At 39.1% G+C, this 19605-nt stretch overlaps 1 long non-coding RNA gene across 3 annotated transcripts in view; it reads right to left on the bottom strand.

Annotated features, from left to right (window-relative positions):
- Window positions 1-6082: 6082 nt before the first annotated feature.
- The window catches only part of LOC107546523 (uncharacterized), a 39461-nt gene continuing 25938 nt past the window's right edge, over window positions 6083-19605 (bottom strand). For 2 of the 3 annotated variants that reach the window (XR_015716230.1, XR_015716229.1), the window contains one exon: window positions 11436-11557. This is a non-coding gene — a long non-coding RNA (uncharacterized LOC107546523). Of the gene's footprint in view, window positions 7232-8312; window positions 8448-11435; window positions 11558-19605 lie in introns of those variants that run through there. The other variant, XR_015716231.1, reaches the window with a different exon arrangement.

Genomic DNA, 19605 nt, shown 5'->3' on the forward strand with positions numbered 1-19605 from the left:
AGGAGCCAGGCCAAGATCCTGACCCCTTGGACGTGCAGGACTGCCATTTCTGTCCCCCACGCTCTGGTCTGGCCTTGATAGGCCCAAACCAGGAAGAGATGTTCAGAATAGAAGTCAGTATTGATTCTAATGACTTTGGGTTTATCCAGCAATGCTTGGGGTAGGTGTAGAGTTTTATAACACAATGAGCTGTATGAAAATAATTAATTGTAAATGAATTATGTGAAAATAAATAGCTTTTTCGTGTAGGTTCTTTCCCACAATGTTATGTCAGGGAAACAACGCTTTTGCTCACATCCTCTGAATACCATCACTGCTTCACTCCCGGGCCCCCTCCCGGCCCTGCCTGCCACTTTGAATCCTCACCCTTTGTGCTGTCCTTCCTGCTGTCGTCTCCATTTTCCCCCCTGGTCTGGGTGCAGGGCCATCAGCAGGCCATGGTCCTTTGTTCTCCTCCCCTCTACTCCTGGTCTGGTGAGTAGGGGGCTTCCTGCACTCTGACACATGCTTTCACTATGTGTAGCATGTGAGTGTGTCACTGAAGGGCTGAAGATGGGTAGGCTTTGTCAGGTGTGATGCAAAATGGGGTTTTCAAATGCGACCCTTTCTGTGTTATTTATTTTATATGTCTGTGTCTTGCCCAAATAAAATCTTATGGGAAATCTCTATATAAAATGAGTTAGAGTAGACCGGTCCCAGCTGAATTTGAAATGGGAGCTTTTAGCCCTGTTCAGCTTTATCTAAGCCCCTCTTCCCCAACCCTCATCCTACTCCCACGTGTCCAGACCAGGGTCCCCCACCTGTGGCACTGTTTCCTTATGGTTTTCCTGGGCCTCTTAGTAGCTCATGACCCAGAGGGTCTTCCCAGGATTTGGGTGGGGCCAATATGAAGCAGCTGCCTTTGTTTCTAACTTGGTTGAGGGTTATCTGGATTGCGTGGGCTTGCAACTTTGTTGTCTTTCATTCTTTGCCAGAGACCTTCTTGTGGTTTCATTCTTAGTCATTTCCTGGGACCAGAAGACCTCTGAGGGTCTCATAGAAAGAGTGGTGTGATGGCCCTAAGGATCATGTCCACCACTTTTGCAACCCCTTTCCTGCAGGGGCATGAGAACTAAACTTTCCCAGATTCCCTTGCTGCTATAAGTAAGATTCTCATAATGAGCTATGTGGATGTGAGACTGGAAGCCAGAAGGGGCAGAAGACCCTTTTCTTCAGTGGTGGTGGCAGTTATGTGTAGGGTCCAGCAGACATAAGTTTGTGCAGAGGCCAAACGCTACACCCCACGGTCCAGTCACCTGCTTAACGAGCATGGTGTACTTGTGAGCGGTGTGGTTTTCTACCGCTTTCTGACCTTGGATTGCAGCTGCTGTGGTGTTTAATGTGGTGCCTCTGATTTCTGCAGCTGCAGCCATTCCCAAAGCTTCGTAAGCACCTGCTCCTGCTTGAAACACCAAGCGCAGCTTCTGACATCTGCACTGAACTCTGAGTAATAGCAGTGGTGCTCCCTTCAGTTCTGGGACTTGAGTCTGTTCATTTTGACAGGTATGGGCCTGAAAGTGGGGAGGTGGAGGTAAGGTGAGAGGGTTGAATTCCTATGACCGACTAAGTTCTTCCAGCTTCCTGTGAGGGGGTGGTTGGCTTTATCCAGAGGCCTACCTCCTAGCTGTGCATTTCCAGTTTCTTGGCTCACATTATGGCTGAGGAAGCAAACAGACCCTTGCTGGCAAGGTTGCCACATTCCATCTTAGCACTGGCCCAGCTGACCCTGCTTTTGAGGTGGCAGGGACTCTAATGTACCTGGGTGGCACTTGGCCAGTATTGGTGAAAGCATGGGCTCTTCTAAGGATTGTAATACAACCAGATAGAGTCGGGGAACTGGCCTCGTGGGTCAGGGTCTTATTATCTGCTCATTTCCTACCAGTTGTCATGCTCATAGCATCAACCTCCCATGGTGATGGCTCTGAGTCTTTCTCTGGCCTAGAAATCTGGTTTTCATCTTCCCCCAGGGCCATGTGACTGAAGTGTGTCCCAGGCCTTTCATATTTGCATGAAGAGGAAGGAAGCATGCTAGATTTCACTGTTCAATACTGTAATGTTCCTGGGAGGATTTTATCTATGATATTGACATTGTCAGCTTCTGAATCATTTAACTGTTCATCCATACTCATCTCCATCTCCCATTATGTCAGACAGAAATTTATTCATTCTCTTCGAAGCCAAGATGGTTTGTTGAAAAAAGTTATTTTAGTCTTGGGAATCTCAATAATTTATTTCTTCTAAGGTGACAGTGTGTTTCCCTGTACCTCTGGTAGGGACACTTACCTTCCTTCTCCTGTTGAAGCACCTCTGGTCAGTCTTGTTGGATCAGGCATCAGGGGAAGGGGAGGGGAAGTGGCTACCAGGGATGGTCAAGTAGCTGAGTCCTTGTATTAGCAATTCTAGGAGAGAAGGAAGAGATTCTGCTGCTCTTTCCTGGGAATGTTCTTCAGTCACCCTCTCGGAAGACTTGGGACACAAATCTCTTTGGTGAGTCCATCTAGTCTGGGCCTAAATTGAAGCTCCTCTTAGATCCTTGGGGCTGGATGTGAATGTAAAGCTAACATTTCTTCAGTTACATGATGGTGTCTCCGAAAAGTCAGTGGTGAAAGGAAACAGTTGCTACAAAGCATATTATTCTAAAAATCATTTCCAACTAAACTATCTGCATTTTGAGAAGCAGCACAGAAACATTTTCCTTACAAAGCATCCGACTTTGTGCTTTTACATCTAGATTTTGTTTTCCTTCCCTTGGATTGTAGCGGAAAAGACTCAGGCCGTACACCAGAGGAGGCGAAAGGATAACATTATTTAACACATGCGGTCCCAGCGGAGGCAGTCTCCAAATTCTGGGCCCCGAACAAAGGGCTTAGGTCAGCTTTATAGGGTCGTAGGTCGGGCCTGCTTTTGGCGAGAAAATAGTGGATGGGGTTACAGAGATTAGATAAGGTTACATATACAGTCAGGCAGGTAACCTGATACCTGAAATGGGGAGTCTTCCTAAAATGGCGGCGGTTCCTACCTCAGGATCAAACTGAGGGAACAGGAGCTCTCCCAATTTGATGCAGGATAGATGACTCCCTTTTAGTCTCATTTTTAGGAAGGAGTCTTCTGGGTTGGTCTTTTCAGAAGAGGGGCCTTGGGGGGAGGGTGTCCACCGCACATGCCCGCCACCTGGCCCAGTGCCTGCACCACAGACCTGTGGGTGGGGGTGGTTCCCTCTTCTCTTCCTTTTCTGTCCCCAGGGCCTGGCTTGGGGATGGCCCAATGCAAACTGGAGAGGTTTTGGGTTTGTCTTTGTAGTTGACCACTTTGAGCTCAGACCTGTCTAATGGGCTGTTGCAGTGCTATAGCCGACACTATGAAGTCTTAAGATACCCCTTTCAACTCCAAATACCCTCCTGTATTCAAAGCCTCCTCAATATTTATCTGCTTATCGTCTGCTGTCTAGTCCCCCCTCCCCCGTGCTGCTATATCCTCTCATTCAATCCTCATGTTGCACTGATTATAGCTTTATAAGTTACGGCACCTCTTCCCAGCCTAAGAGACGATAATTGCCAACCATTGCCTACAAGGAAGGGCCACATTTATTAACACACAAGCCTTTCAGGATGTGTCCCCAGCTTCTCTCTTTTTTGTTTTGAAGACAAAGGTCCCCAGCATTACACATTTCCTCTTCCTACTGTGCTTCAGCCCAACTGAAGGCCTCATGATGTCTATAGTCATGCCACGCATCGCCACTAGAGCTTCTAAACATCACTGTTCTCTGCCCATGTGCTCTCCTGCCTCCTCTCCTGGTGAGCCCAGATCACGGATCAGCACCCAGCTCAACTGTTGCCTCCTTGCTGGAGCTTTCCCAGAATCCTCCAGACAGTGTTAGCTGCTCCTTCTGAATTCCCACAGCATTGTGCACACACTTTTATTTTGGTAATTATCATAGTATATTATAATTTATTCATTATCTCTACTCTCCACCCCATGAGTTTTGTGTAGGCAGGGACTATGACATCTTTGTATTTCCAGTATCTATCATAGTATTCCTAATCAATATTTTCTGGATTAATCCATAAGTGACTGCCTAAAATCCCACCACTAGCAAATATCAGTTATCGCCTTTTTACCCTCTTTTAAAAACACCTTTAATTAATGAGTTATAATTAAAAAATAATAAAATCCACATAAAATTATACATAAATTAAAATGTATAATTAATACATGTATTAATAATGTATATTAAAATAAAATGTATAATTTAGTAGCTTTTAGTTAATTTACCAAGTTGTACAACCATCACAACAATTTAATTTTAGAACTTTATTATCCCCCCAAAAATCTGTGTCAATTGCAGTCACCATTTCTACACCATGCAACATAAATATACTTTCTGTCTGTATAGATTTTGGTTTTCTGCAAATTTCATATAAATGGAACCATACAACATAAGGTATTTTGTATCTGGCTTGTTTTGCTTAGCATAACATTTCTGAAGTTTATTCATGTTGAACATGTATCAGTAATTTATACCTTCTTATGGCTGAAAAATATTACATTGCATAGATATACCACTGCTTATTTATCCATTCACCGGTTGATAAGACATTCAGGCTGTTTCCACTTTTGGGCTATTATGACTATGCTGTTATGAACATCTGTTTATAAGTTTTTGTGTGTGCACGTTTTCATTTTCTCTGGGTATATACAGATAAAGAAATTTTCGGGTCAGATGGTAAATCTATTTAAAAAAAATTTTGAAGCAGCAGCACCATTTTACATTGCTACAAGAAATGCATATTCTTGTCACCTTTTGTTTCTATATGTCCTTTTTATTATAGTCATTCTAGTGGGTGTGAAGTGGCTTTAATTTTCACTTTGCTAATGACTGAGCATTTTTTCATGTGCTTATTGGGCATTTGTAGGTCTTTTTTGGTGAAATATCTACTCAAATCTTTTGCTCATTCCCCCCACCCCCATTGGATCATTTTTCTTCTTACTGTTAAGTTATAGGAATTCTTTATATATTTTTTATACAACTGCCTTATCAAGATATGATTGTAAATATTTTCTCTCAGTCTGTGGCTTTCTCGTTTCACTTTCTTGATCATGTTTGTTGAAATGTGAAAGTTTTAAACCTTTTAAACATTGTATTATTTTTTCTTTTATTGCTGTGCTTTTTCATATCTGAGGAGTCATTGCCTAACCAAAGGTCACAAAGATTTACTTCTATGATTTCTTCTAAGATTTTTATAGTTTTAGGTCTCATATTTAGATATATTACTCCTTTTGAATTTTGTGTATACGGTGTGAGATAAGGATCCAAGTTCATCCTTTTACAGATGGATATCTGATTGTCCCAGAATCAGTTGTTAAAAGACTGTCCTCCCCACACTGAGTTGTCCTGGTATCTTTGTTAAAAATCAATTTACCATAAATATACATGGTTTATTTCTTGATTCTCAATTCTATTGCATTGGCTCATATGTGTATTCTTATGCCAGTACCACACTGACTTGATTATTGTAGCTTTGCAGAAGTTTTGAAATTGGGAAATTAACTCTTCTGACTGTTCTTTTTTTTTTTTCAAGATTGTTTTTGCTATTTGGAGCCCTTAGCATTTCCATACAAATGTTATGATTAGCTTGCCAATTTCTGAAAAAATGCTAAAGAGGATTGTGTTAAATGTATAGATGAGCCTGTGAATTGTTGCCATTTTAACAATATTGTGTTTCTCAATTCATGAACATATCACATCTCTCCATGTATTTAGGTCATCTTTAATATTTTTGGCAATGCTTTTCAGATTTCAGTGTACAAGCCTTCACTTTTGTTAAATTTTTTTGCTAGTATTATGTCTAGGGTTTTTTTTTTTTTTTTTTTTTTTTTGTGCATGAATTTCTTAGATTTTTCTATATACAAGATCATGTCATTTGCAAATCATGACAGGTTTACTTTTTCCATTCTAATCTGGATGACTTTTATTTTTTCCCCTAGTCTAATTTCCCTGGCTAGAATCTCCAATGCAATGTTAAATAGAAGTAGTGACAGTGGATACATCTTTGTCTTGTTCCTTTTTATTCTTTTAAAAACACAGTTACTTCCTTGCCCAAGTGGCTCAATTGGTTAGTGTCATCCTGATATGCCAAGGTTGCAGGTTAAATCCTGGGTCAGGGTGCATACAAGAATTAACCAATGAATGCAGAAATAAGTGGAACAAGAAAACGATGTTTCTCTCTCTCTCCCTCCCTCAGTGGCTCAGTGGTTAAGTATCAATTTATGATCCAGGAGACCTCAGTTTGATTCTTGGTCAGGGCACATGCCCGGATGGCAGGCTCCATCCCCAGCTGGGGGCATGCAGGAGGCAGCCAATCCATGACTCTCTCATCACTGATGTTTCTCTCTCTTTCTTTCCCTCTCCCTTTCTCTCTCTGAAATCAATAAAGACATTAAAAATATATATATACTGACACTAATGCTCCATCTGGTGGAGAGAGCTCCCCCTAGTGTCCTAAGGAGCGAGTCCATCATGCAGGCTCTTCCGTCATGCCACGCTCTGCTGACTGCATACTTACTTCTCTACAGTGATTTTTTTTTTTAACTGGTACAGAGAATAATAATCTTTGTTTCATGACTTTTCATAATGAAATCTTTCCCTCTGTTTGTTTTCTACCTATCCCACCTTAATTTCTTAATTCTAAACTGATGATTGATTATACCAGAGTATTGGTCCTATGTTCTCTTCTCTTGGTTTCAAATTTTCTCTAAATTTTAAACCACTTCCTCATCTCAACAGCTTTTACTAGAACAAGGGCCTCATACCTGCAAACCTCGATCTTCTTGGATCTCCTGTAAGAACTTGTTTACTTATATCTTACATCTTTAATCTTTGTTTTATTTCTATAGTGATTTTTTTCTCTATAGACTACACACGTTTGAAAAGCAGTAAGCCAGTCTAATCAAGACACCATCTAGAAATACAGATTTGAAGAGTCAGAATTCAAGGAAAAGACCACAGGATGGACACAGCAGTGACACTGGAACAGAAGGAAGGAGACCACAGCAGTGAGATTGGAACAGAAGGAAGGAGAAAGTATTGCTCATCTGAAGATCATCTTTCAGGGTACTTGGGACTCCAGCCACAGGGAGGAAGCTATGAAGGTTGGTACAGCCACTCAAGTAGGAACAGATGAGACTAAAATTACTGCAAGAAAAATGAGAGTTTAATGATATATATGTGTCAAAAGGGAAGAACAAAAAAATCCCAAAATTTTCCTTACAGGTCAGTGGTGCTGATTTCAGAAATTGAGTCTAGAGGGGAAGCAGATTTTGGGGAATGAGGCACAGCTGAGATCACTTTACTGCTTTGAGTCTGACCTGCCACAATTATCCAGGTGATGGTGGTCTGTAGTCAGATCAGAATAGAGCTGAGAGGCAACGCTGTGAGATACCGAGAAAAGGGGAGCACAGAACTCAGCAACTGATTTAAAACTACTTGGGTTCAGACACAGAACAGGGCCTCACAATGCCATTGGTAAGCTTTCATTTAATTCTTACTTTTTATTTATTTTAACAAAATACACTTTCTTGTTTCTATTCAGAACCAGAGTTGAGTGCACCTGGACAACTGTATGGAAGAAACAAATGCCGAATATTATTTGTCTCCATTTTTGTACAACTATATTTTCTTCAAAATATGAAGGTGTCATTTCAGTAAATTCTCACCTGATATTTGTATGTAAGCTTTTTGGAGGATTGTTGGTTACCTGGATTTAGATGGAACATAAGTGGCAGAGAAGGTGATTTTACAGATTTGCATTATTTCTGAATAACACATGTGGACCAAAGCCACTGAAAAAATGTAGATAACCAATGCCCACGGGGTATCCTGGCACCTCCATGCCTGCTCTGTAATTTACTCAGACTCCATCCTGGGAGAACAGGGCCTGGTGGGGTCCTCACACCTACAGTGGGTAAACCACCGGCACAATCCCTTCTGAACATCCCTGTGTGAACATCCTCAGATGCTGCTCACATATTGAAATCTTTCAGGACTGAAATCCAGTACCCTGAAGGTCTTCCTGTCTCTCAAATGTTGAAACATTCCTTTAACTCTGGGAAGGATCCTGTTCTCATCACTCTGCAGCCTTAACAGCTTTTGATAGAGGGGAAGAGGGGATGAACTGAATGACCACCAGGCCTAGGGCATGAGGATGGGCGGTGGCTTAGGAAGCTGTCTCCCTGCTCACTATCTGCGGAAGAGATGCTGCCTCCCACCTCCTCACCTGGACGGCTCAGGCATTCACACAGTTCTGCCCTGGGTCCGAGCTCCCTGGGCCCGCTGGATGAACACTCTGAGGCCAGTCACTTCATGTGACTCCAATCACCTGCACAGGTTACCTTGACGGAGTTTTCAAGAACTGTAACAGGAAATGTACTATTAGGCATGGAACTTAAAAAAATTCAAAAACTGTCCTTGATAGCAATATCTATTTAAAACGAAGACAAAACAATAAAAACGGAAATGCTTAACTCCTATTAATACTTTTCTATAAGCAGTTATTATTATAGGGTAGCAAAAAAATTCTGTAAGCTCTGTTTAAAGACTAGTTTATCTTTTTAAAGTGTGTTGTAAAATGTTCTCAGGGAATCTTTACAGAAATCTTCATACAGGAGGGTCTGGCAGTCTAAACCTTGGCACATTTGTGTAAAGATATGAGAGATGTTAATTTTCAATACCTGGAGGAGAAGTTAAGGGCCTTCCCTCTGAAATGGAGAAAATTTTCATTTGAAAAAGAGGACAGTGACTGCCAGTGCACTTATGCTCATGAAGTTTTTTTCTTAAACATTCGATTTAAGGCAAATTGCATGAAAGTGGTGAGGAAGCCTATGGAGAAGAAAGGGACTTCTCCCTTCTGCAGAGAAGGTGCAGAGGGAACCAAGGGAGCAGGGAAATGGAGAGACCTCAAGTGCAATATCAGGAGGTTAAGTCAATATACTTTCAGAGCTAAGAAATGAGAATATAAGAAAGATTGTGTTTCATTCTAGGTTAAAAATGCCAGAGCAATGTTGGGAAAGTCATCATTCACATCACAGGAAGATGAGAGAATCATCCAAAGACAACTTTCTTGGCACTGATTTTTAAGTACATTCATATTGTTTTTCCAACATGCCAGGCTGGCTCCGTCCCTGGGCGTCTGCACTACCTGTTCCTTCTGCCTGGAATGTTTTTCCTCTGACTCCCTCACTTTCTTCAAGTCTTGATCAAATGTCACCTTCTCAAAGAGGTCTTCCTGGACTACACCATTTAAAATTGCTATCCACCCTTCCTCTCTACCCACATTCTATCCTGACCTTTCTGGTTTTCCTTATCCCCCTTTTAATGTTTTCCAAAGCACTGACCATATTCTGTTTCACCATATAAATTACTTATGTGGTTTCTTTATTTTGTCTCTCCTGGCTAGAACATAAGCTTGAGGAGGGCAGCTATCTGTGGTAGTTTTGTTCACCGACATACCCTAAGCATTCAGAACAGTGCATGGCACATAGTAGGTTCTCAAATTTTATTGAATGAATGACTGCAGATCAAGGTTGAATTTATGCTTCTTTGAGCTAAGTTAATGAGCTACTTTACATAGCCAAAGTTAAAAGTTATTTCTAGTACAACTCTAGAGCAACACTAAAATTACTCACAGGTAGCAACTATTGGGCATAGAAGTCACACATCAACCGAAGTTTTAGGGATAAAAATTTCACTAACAAAAAACCTGAAGAATAAAAAAAGCCAGGTTTAGGGAAGTGTTTTGCATTTCCCCCCACACATTTTCTCTTATAACTGCTAAAGCATCAAGAGTCTTAGTTTTCACAGACATCATAGAAGTTTAGAGCTGGAATGGAATCTCAGAAATCATCTTAGCATGAGACTTCTAGCAACAATATGATGCAATCATTTTATAGCTGGGGAAACTGAGTACCAGAGTGGGAATGTAATATGCACAGTCAGGAAGTGGTGGGGGTAGAACTTTACTTGGGTCTTAAAATTTCAAGTCCAGAGTTTTTGTTTCTTTTTTTTGTTCACTTTTTCTTTTCAGCTAATTACCTGAATGTATTTTATTTTATACCGGTTCAAGTTAAACATCAGAACTCAAATGGTTAATAAATGACTGTAAAAGGGCCAGGGGAGGATTTTCCTATCTACTTAAGCGTTAGTGAGATGCAATTACTTAGAACCTACTAAGGACTTCTGGCTTCCACAGCCGGCCAGCTTCCTTGAAGAACTGGCACATGATCCTGTATGGATCATGGCAAGCTGAACATGTCTTTTTATTCTGAAGGCTCATGTAGGACCACTGCAGCAAACTGCCTTTTAGATGCCTTCCCCAGCATTTTTTCTTAATTATAATCCTAATCGTTGGGATTCCTAAATCATAAGGTAGACATTCTTGTCATTTTTCGTTAATCATTTAAATGGAAATAAGCCACAGTGCTATCTGGGACAAGGCCACCTCTTATATGCACTGCAAGAGTGGAAAGAGTGGAGATTTTGGATAGTAGATGGAAATGACTCTTCAGCCTTGTTAGAAGCAGCCTGCAGGAGACAGGGAAGGGGAACCAGGAAACCAGGGGCCTTTAGGGGAAGGCTGCAAAGCCCTGGCTATGGCTGGTAACCATTGCAGGCTGGCCATTCTAAGGGAGCAGCTCTCCCCCTTAATGGGCACCATGAAGTAAAGTCCCTTATAAGACCAGCTGCATAGCTCTCACCTTTCCAGGAAGCTTTCTGTAGTTGAGACACAAAGGAAGACCCCAGAGGAGGACTCCAGATACTATAGGTTGGTGATTCTCTCCCATGGCTTCCTGGCAGGGTGGAGAAGCAGGGCCCACCCTATTTATGACCAATAATATATTCTTAAGGTTTCAATTATTTTTATACTAACACTTTAAAATGAGTAGATTGTAACTACTTCTTTTCTCTTTGCAGCCCATTATACATTCTTGAGTGGGAAAGAAGGTGGTAATACTGTAGCTAGGATAAAAAGTGGTAAAACATTGCTCTAAGGAAACTGATGATAATCTCAACTCTGTTTCTTAACTTCTCTCCTTCTATAGTGAAAGATTTAATTTCCTGCTTTGTTTAAATTCATTTTTCTATTTCTTTTTATCATGCCTATATGTAATCTTTTTTGAATTGGAATGGCTTCCCACAGACAGAAATTGTCCAGTAAGTGATACCCTTACCTAGGTCTGAAGACCTTTTTTCTCATCTGGGTTGTGTAATTTAACTAATGGCTCTCAAATTTCTCCTCTTTAATATGGGGAAACAATAAAGAATTATTATAAGGAATCAATTCAACAAGAAAGGCTACATAAAATGGTATTATGCAAATGATATGTGTTCAACATACTTGCCAACATCCAAAAAACAGCAAGATGGCAGTTTTGCAAAAATGCCCAGTTTCCTGATTTCATAGCATCTTTGATCATTCATTCAGCAATGGGTCCTTGTCCTTGCCCCAGTGAAATTGATTGCACCCTGAGTTGAACAATAACAACAATGCTGTTTTGTAAGTAATGAAATTATTAAGATATTTAAATATAGTAGACTCTTGCTTAGAATAAGCACATGTTTAAAATCCTCATTCTGGCCTAGCTGGTTTGTTTCAGTGGCCTTGGCCCTTGGGTTGGAGGGCCTCAGGTTTGATTCCGTCAAGGGAACTTTGCTGCATTGCAGGCTCAATCCAAGAGGCAGCCAATTGATGTTTCTCTCTCTCCCCCTTCCACTCTCTCTGAAAAGAATGGAAAAAATATCAGTGAGCGAGATTAAAAAAAAAATTATGAAATGCTCATTCTGATAGATGTACAAATGTTTTGTTCTTATTTCCTTGTCTGTGTGTGTTTTTTTAAAACCACTTTTACTGTAACACATATAAAAACGTGCAAAGAACAAATATACAGCTCTATGAATTATTGCAAATGAACATCTGTGGTTGAGAAGAAAACTTTGCCAACATCTCAGAGACATCTCACCTATACCCCTTTCCATTCCAATCATTTTCCCTTCCTTTTTCCCAAAGGCATGCACTATCCTGACTTCCAACCTTATAGGTCAGTTTTTAAAAGATTAAAAAAAAAAGTTGAAGTCTACCACATATTTAGGAAAAGTACACAAATCATTAATGCATGACTTACTGAATTCTCCCAAGGTGAATACACACATGTACCACCACTGAGGACAAAATAAAGAACATCATCATCATCCTCCCAGTCAGGATCCATCTTCCTTCTCAAAGGCAATTTTGAATTCTAACACCATAGGTCAGTCTTGCCTGTTTTTGAATTTTATATAAGTGGAATTATATAGTTTATTTATTTTTATTTGGTCTATTTCAATCAACATTATTTTTTTAGGTTAACTCACATTATTGTGTGTCACTATGTTCATTCATTTTTATTGCTATAAACTGTGGTTAGACCATAATTTATTTATCTATTCTGCTCTCAATGGTCATTTGGATTGTTTATGGTCCTTGGCTATTATATGCAATGCTTCAACAAACATTCTTGTACATGTCTTTGGTTACACATGTGCACTCCATTTTGTTGTGTATATTCCTAGGAGTGGAACTGCTGGTTGGACAGAGTTTGTTTATATTTAAATTTTTTATAATATCAAACTTTTCCAAAGGGATGTCACCAGTCCACATTTCTCCCAGCAGCAGATGAGAGTACTTGTCTCACCATTTCTTTGCTAACACCTGATAAATGTGTAGTGGTATCTCATTGAGGTTTTAATTGTTTCCTCTTTTCATAGGTTTACTTATTGCCCTCTTGGCTAACTCCCTTTTGTATCTCCCCTTGATCTCTTCTTCCTTTTTTTCTATTGAATCACCTTTTTTAAAATTTTTATTTTATTTCTCAGAGTTCTTTATATTGGATATAAACCCTCTGTTCTCTTTTTACTGTCTCCATAGTTTTGCTTTTTCCCAGAATAACATATAGTTGGAATCATACAGTATGGAGCCTTTTCAGATTGGCTTCTTCACTTAGTAATATGCATTTAATATCCCTCCATGTCTTTTCATGGCTTGATAGCTCCTTTCTTTTTAGTGCTGAGTAATAGCCCACTGTATGGACATACCACTCTTTGTTTACTTATTCATCTACTGAAAGACATCTTGGTTGCCTCCAAGTTTTGGTGATTATGTAAACATCCATGTGCAGGTTTTTCCATGGATATAGTTTTCAACTCTTTGGGTAAATATCAAGCACTGTGACTGCTAGATAGAATGGTAAGAGTATGTTTAATTTTATAAGAAAACACTGAACTGTCTTTCAAAGTGGCTGTACCATTGTGCATTCCCATCAGCAATGAAGAGAGTTCCTGTTGCTAATATGCTTTAATATAGTCTGCTTTTATTTTCAGTAATCTGGAAGCAGAAACTAACTTCCCCACAGTGAGTGCCTGAAAGAGAAACTTATAAGTAAGGGGAAGAATATGCCCAGCTACACCAGCTGGCCTGCACCCGAAAGACTCTGCAGAAGACTCTGGAGTAAGACCCAGCAACCACAAGGGGGAAGCAAAGTAGCTGACAAAAAGAGGCGGTCCACAGAGAGCCTCAGATCAGCCAACTACCTAAGGACACCAGAGCCAAACCTAGACAGCTTCTGACATTGGCTGATACACAAGTACCTCCCAGGAGAACTGAAATCAGCATACAAATCAGTGACCCTCAGACAACATAAGCTGCCCAGATGAAACTCAGCTGACTGACTTTTTAAGTTTTTTCTTAGGAAAAAGAGAGAAAAGAAAAAAATTTCCTCTTTAAATTAAAAAATTTTTTTTTCAATTAATTAAAAAAATATATTGTTTAGCTTTGTTTGTTTTCTTGTTTTGTTTATTTGCTTTGTTTTGTCTTTTGTTCTATTATCAAGATTTTTCTTGATAGCTTAATTGCTGGGAAATGATCATTATAACCAATAAGTTTACTACTTTCCTCTATCGTTTCCCTATATCTCTTATTGGGCTCCCTTTGTGCCCTTGCTTTATCTCTCTCTCTCTTCTTGTTCCATTGGCATACCTTCTTTTTTCTTTTTCTCCCTTTTCTCTTCCTGTCTTTTTCTTTGTTTGTTTCTGTTTGTCTCTTTATTGTATTTAAAAAAAGTTTTTTTTAATTTTCAACTATTTTCTATTTCTACACTCTACCCTTAATTTTTGATTGCCCTTTTTTCAGAATCTTTTCTCTGCCCCCTTTATCTCCCAGTAGGGTCTCTATTTTTTACTTTTTATATTAGTTTATTATTTTTTATTTTTTGTTACTATTACCAATAATATAATTTTCTCTATATATTTTTTGTTTGTTTGTTTGTTTGCTTTAGCATTTGCTTTCCCAATTCTACTTCCACTTGGGATGTTTTCATTGTGATTGTCAAGATATTTTGTAAGATACTGCTTGTTTCCTGGCAGTTTGATTGGGTACTGTCTTGCTTTGCCAGCACCTGTACAACAGCTCACGTGACGTGGTTGGGGCTGAGACACACAGTTAACCAACCTGAGAGGAGAGTCCTTCCAAGAATGGGTCAACACTCTAGACCCAATCACAACAGCAGAGACCAAAGAATTCACAAAAGGGATACTCACAAAAGAGATACACATAGAGCAAAGAGCTCAGAATTACAAGAAAAACACCCCTCTGGGCTCCACTAAACATACACTACAAAATCCCACCATACAAGACTGGGAGACAGCAAATATATCTAATATACAGATACAAACACTAAGAGCCACCAAAATGGGGAGACAAAGAAACAATCCCAAAACTAAAGAAAAGGGAAAATCACCAGAAAAAACCCTGATAAGATGGAGTTAAACAAGTTATCAGAAACAGAGTTCAGAGTAGTGGTTATAAAGATGCTCAAGGAAATTAATGAGAACAACAAAACACTTACTGGAAAGGTCGAGGAACTTAGTGAAAACATGAAAAAAGAGCTAAATACAATAAATAAGGATCAGGCAGAAATGAAGAATATTATATCTGATATCAAGAATATGCTGGAGGGTATTAAAAGCAGGCTAAATGAAGCAGAGGATAGAATAAGTGACTTAGAAGATAAGGTAGAAAAAGCCACTCAATCAGAGAAGCAAAAATAAAAACACTTAAAAAAGCATAAGGACAGTCTAAGGGAGCTTTGGGACAACATGAAGCAAAACAACATTCATATCATAGGGGAGCCAGAAGAGGTGGAAAGAGAGCAAGGGATAGAGAACTTGGTAAAGAAAATAATGACAGAAAATTTCCTACGTTGGGGAGGGGAAAAGACACACAGGTTCAGGAAGCACAGAGGGTTCCAAACAAGAAGGACTCAAAGAGAACCATTCTAAGACACATCATAATTAAAAAGGCAAATGTCAAGGAAAAAGAGAATATTAAGGGCTGCAAGAGAGAGACAAGCAGTGACCTACAAGGGAACTCCCATAAGGCTGACAGCAGATTTCTCAACAGAAACTCTTCAGGCAAGGAGGGAGTGGCAGGAAGTTCTCAAAGTAATGAAAAGCAAGAACATGCAACCAAGACTGCTTTATCCAGCAAGGCTATCATTTAAAATTGAAGGTGAAATTAAGAGCTTCCCAGACAAAAGAAGGCTGAAGGAGTTCAGTACCACTCAACCAGCACTGCAAGAAATGCTGAAAGGACTGCTTTAAGAAAAAGAAGAAATATTAAGAGAAAGGTATGTAAGAAGAAATACTGAGAGAAAAGCATGAAGCAGAAAAATGGAATTAAAAAGTATATATCAATATGACTTTAAATGTAAATGGAACAAAAGCTTTAATCAAAAAACATAAGGTAGCTGAATGGATAAGAAAACAGCACCCAAATATATGTTGTCTACAAGAGACCCACCTGAGAGCAAAAGATTAACACAGGCTTAAAGTGAAGGGATGGAAAAAAATAGTCCATGAAAATGGAAACAAAAAAACAAAAAGATAGAGCAGCAATACTTATTTTTGACAAAATAGACTTCAAAATAAAGACCATAACAAGAGACAAAGATGGTCACTATATAATACTAAAGGGATCAATCTAACAGGAGGAAATAACCCTTATAAATATATATGCACCCAATATAGGAGCACTTAAATATATAAAAAATTTCTTGGTGGACTTTAAGGGGGAGATCGACAGCAACACAATCATAGTGTGGAACTTTAACATCCCACTGTCATCACTGGACAGATCATTAAGACAAAAAACCCACAGGGAAACACAGACCTTAAATGACATACTAAATCTAATTGATTTAATTGACATTTACAGAACATTTCATCCCAGAGCAGCAGAATACACATTCTTCTCATGGGAACATGGGACATTCTCAAAAATAGACCACGTGTTAGGGCACAAAGCAAGTCCGTACAAATTCAAGAAGATTGAAATTATATCAAGCATCTTTTCAGATCACAATGCCATGAAACTAGAAATCAACCACTATAAAAAAACTCAAAAATATTCAAACACATGGAGAATAAATATCATGTTATTAAAAAATGAATGGGTTACCAATGAGATCAAGGAAGAAATCAAACACTTCTTGGGAAAAACCCCAAAATGAACAGACAACTCAAAATCTATGGGACACAGCAAAAGCAGTCCTGAGAGGAAAGTTCATAGCAGTACAGGCCTATCTTAAGACATAGGAAAAATCTCTACTAAACCATCTAACACAACAACTAAAAGAACTAGAACAAGAACAGTAAGAAAATCACTGAGAAAGTAGAAGGAAGGAAATAATAAAGATCAGAGCAGAAATTAATGACATGGAGACTAAAAAATCAATACAAAAAAATCTATAAAACCTAGCGCTGGTTCTTTGAAAAGATTAATAAGATTGATGCACCTTTAGCCAGGCTCACCAGGAAACAAAGAGAGAGGACCCAAACAAATAAAATCAGAAATGAAAAAGGCGATATAACAACCAACCCAACAGAAATACGAAGGATTGTAAGAAAATACTATGAGCAACTATATGCCAACAAACTGGATAACCTTGGTGAAATGGATAAATTCCTAGAAGCAAACAGTCTTCCAAAGCTGAATCAAAAAGAGCCAGTAAACCTGAATTGGCCGATGACAACTAGTGAAATTGAAGCAACAATCAAAAAACTCCCAGGAAACAAAAGTCCTAGTTCAGATGGAGTTACAGGCGAATTTTACCAAACATTCAAAGAAAAATAAACACCTATCTTCCTCAAACTATTCCAGAAAGTTCAAGAGAGGGAAAACTCCCAAACTCTTTTTATGAGGCCAGCATCATCCTAATCCCAAAACCAGATAAACATACTACAAAGAAAGAAAATTACAGGACAATGTCCCTGATGAACACAGATGCTAAAATCTTCACTAAAATACTAGCAAGCTGGATCCAGCAGTACATTAAAAAGATCATACGCCACAACCAAGTGGGATTTATTCTGGGGATGCAAGGCTGGTATTATATCTGCAAATCAATAAATGTGATGTATCACATAAAAAAAAAAAAAAAAAAAAAAGGACAAAAATCATATAATCATATCAATAGGTGCAAAAATCATTCAACAAAATCCAGTACCCATTTTGCTAAAAACTCTCAGCAAAGTGGGAATAGAAGGAACATACATCAACTTAATAAAGGCTATAATGGACAAGCCTACAGCCAACATCACACTCAATGGGCAAAAACGAAAACCATTTCTGTTAAAAATAGGAACAAGACAGGGGTGTCCACTTTCACCCTCTTATTCAACATAGTACTAGAAGTCCTTGCCACAGCCATCAGACAGGAAGAAAACATAAAAGGTATCCAAATTGGAAAGGAGGAAGTAAAACTGTCATTATTTGCAGATCACATGGTACTGTACATAGAAAACCCTAAAGAGTCCATCAAAGTGCTACTAGATTTGACAAATGAATTCGGCAAGGTAGCTGGATACAAATATAACATCCGAAAACTGATGTCATTTTTATACACCAACAATGAACTCTGAGGAAGAGAAACAAACAAAAAACAATACCAATTACCATTGAAAATAAAAAAATAAGATACCTGGGGATAAACTTAACCAAGGATGCAAAAGACCTGTACTCGGAAAACTAGAGGACACTGAAAAAAGAAATAGAAGATATAAACAAGTGGAATAATATACCATGTTCATGGATTGGAAGATTTAATATCATTAAAATGTCCATACTACCCAAAGCAATCTATAGATTCAATGCAATTCCTATTAAAATACCAACAGCATATTTCACAGAACTAGAACAAATATTCCAAAAATTTATATGGAACCAAAAAAGACCCCGAATAGCTGCAACCACCTTGAGAAAGAAGAACAGAGTGGGAGAGATCACTTTACCAGATATCAAACTGTACTACAAAGTCACTGAAATCAAAACAGCCTGGTATTGGTACAACAACAGACATATAGATCAATGGAACAGAACACAGACTCCAGTAATAGACCCATGCAATTATGGTCCGTTAATATTTGACAAAGGAGGCAAGAGCATAGAATGGAGTAAAGACAGTCTCTTCAGTGAATTGTGCTGGAAAAATTGGACAGCTACATGCAAAAAAGTGAAACTAGATGAGCAACTTTCACCATACACCAAAATAACCTCAATATGGATAAAAGACTTAAATGTAAGTAGCGAAACCATAAAATCCTGGAAGAAAACTTAGGCAGTAAAGTCACAGACATCTCACGTAGTGGACTTTTCACTAATACATCTCCTAGGGCAAGAGAAACAAAAGAAAAAATAAACATATGGGACTACATAAAACTTAAAAGCTTCTGCCCAGCCAAAGAAATCAGCCTCAGAATACAAAGGGACCCCACTGTCTGGGAGAACATATTTGCCAAGAATGTGTCTGATAAGGGGCTAATTTCCAAAGTGTACAAAGAACTCATACAACTCAACAAGAGGAAGACAAACAATCCAATTAAAAAATGGGCAAAGGACCTAAATACACATTTCTCCTAAGTAGGACATACGGATGGCCAAGAGACATATAAAAAAATGCTCAATGTCCCTATTCATCAGAGAACTGCAAATTAAAACCACAATGAGGTATCACTTCTCACCTGTCAGAATGGCTCCATCAACAAATCAACAAACAACATGTGCTGGCGAGGGTGTGGAGAAAGGGGAGCCCTGATATACTGCTGGTGGGAATGCAGACTGGTGCAGGCACTATGGGAAACAGTATGGAGGTTCCTCAAAAATTAAAAATGGGCCCAGCCGGGCATGGCTCAGTGGTTGAGCATCGAACTAAGGTCCAGGCAATTGGGTTCGATTCCCGGTCAAGGCACATGCCCAGGTTGCGGGCTCCATCCCAGTTGGGGGAATGCAGGAGGCAGCCGATCAGTGACTCATCATTGATGTTTCTATCTCTCTCTCTTCCTCTTCTTTCATCTCTCTGAAATCAATAAAGATATATTTAAAAAAAAATTAAAAATGGGACTGCCTTTTGACCCAGTGATCCCACTTCTAATAATATATCCTAAGAATCCTGAAACATTAATCTGAAAGAACATATGCACACCTA

This window comes from Miniopterus natalensis, chromosome 20, assembly GCF_054644295.1.
Source record: "Miniopterus natalensis isolate mMinNat1 chromosome 20, mMinNat1.hap1, whole genome shotgun sequence".
Lineage (NCBI taxonomy): Eukaryota > Metazoa > Chordata > Mammalia > Chiroptera > Miniopteridae > Miniopterus > Miniopterus natalensis.